Source organism: Petaurus breviceps, unplaced genomic scaffold (genome assembly GCF_028583685.1).
Source record: "Petaurus breviceps papuanus isolate PSGF00001 unplaced genomic scaffold, PetGlider_PUasm1.0 90601, whole genome shotgun sequence".
In the NCBI taxonomy this organism is placed as follows: Eukaryota; Metazoa; Chordata; class Mammalia; order Diprotodontia; family Petauridae; genus Petaurus; species Petaurus breviceps.
The window spans coordinates 1018334-1019799 of NW_027187282.1; positions in this window are offsets into that span (position 1 = coordinate 1018334).

The window sequence follows — 1466 nt, forward strand, 5'->3', positions numbered from 1 at the left end:
GAGAGCATCCTTCCCTGGGTTTACACCAAGCAGATGTAATTTTAGTAACACCAATCCCTGCACAGTACAATAATACAAATAGACAAATATAAATAGGTACTTTCCCATGATTTTGGATGGAAATGACAGTCCACAAAGGGAGTGGTAGGATTTGGTGGCAAAAAATGCCCCCCAACCCCAGCTTCCTCTGAAGTGTACTCTTTGGCTTCCAAGTAAGTACAAAAATGTGCATTGGGTCCATTGTTTTGGCCACAAGACATAATGGAGGTAAAGATCATTTATTTTTCCCACTGGTAGAATGCCAGATGTTCTGTAGAATCTTGAGGAAAGGGGTGGTGGTGTTTGAGGAAGTATCCTTCCCCCTTGACTCCCTAGAAGAATTGTTGTGAAAAGGGAAATTTAACTGACTGAGCCAGGAATCTTGAGCCTTCTATTTGGCCTGTTAGCCTTATGCCAACTCACTTCTAAACCTCCTGTCTGTTGACTTTCATGGTTTGACCAGTTCTCTCTCTTAGCATATGTTTCTCTATCTTGACAAAGAGATTTTTCTTTTGTTGTTACTTCTCTGCACTTACTTGATAGTCCAGTCAAACTGGCTTCCTTGAACTTCCTCATGCAAGACATTGCATCTCCTTTCTTTATAACCTTTCATAACTTCTGCCACCCTATACCTAGAATGAACCACCTACTTAGCTCCTTCTCTTAGAACTCCCATTCTTCTTCAAAACTATCCCAGGTACTTCCTCTAAGAGGACTTCACTGATGAGGCTTCACTAAAATGATCTTGTAATTATTTTATATGTGCATATGTGTATTTTGTGATTGGGGATGGGGCTACAAAGACAAAAATGAAAGTTTCTATCCAGGTGGCCTTTATATTTATAAGGAGAAACAATATATTTACAAATGTTTTGTTCAGTTATTTGAGTTATATCTGAATCTTTGTGACTACATTTAGGGTTTTCTTGCCAATGATACTAGAGTGGGTTGTCATTTCCCTCTCTAACTCATTTTACAGATGAGGAAATTGAGGCAAACAGGGTTAAGTGACTTTCCTAGGGTCACACAGCTAGTATGTGTCTGAGGTCAGATTTGAAATCAAGTCTTCCTGATTCTAAACCTGGCACCCTGATTCTAAACACTGTACCACCTAGCTGCCCATATGAGATATGATGTGATGTGATGTGTGTGTGTGTGCCACTTTGGCAATTGTGTGGAGGATGGATTGGTATGGAAAGAGACTTGAAGCAGAGAATACAATTAGAAGTCCCTTGCAATAGTCCAATTAAGAAGTGATGAGGGTCAGAATTGGTGTGGTGCAAGAAATTATGAAAAAAAATAGCTAAAAGTTTGGTAAAGGAGTCACACAAAATATGGAAGAAAATAATGCCTTAAAAAAAAACAGAATAGGCCAACTGGTCAAAGAGGCACATCTCTCTCTCTCTCTCTCTCTCTCTCTCTCTCTC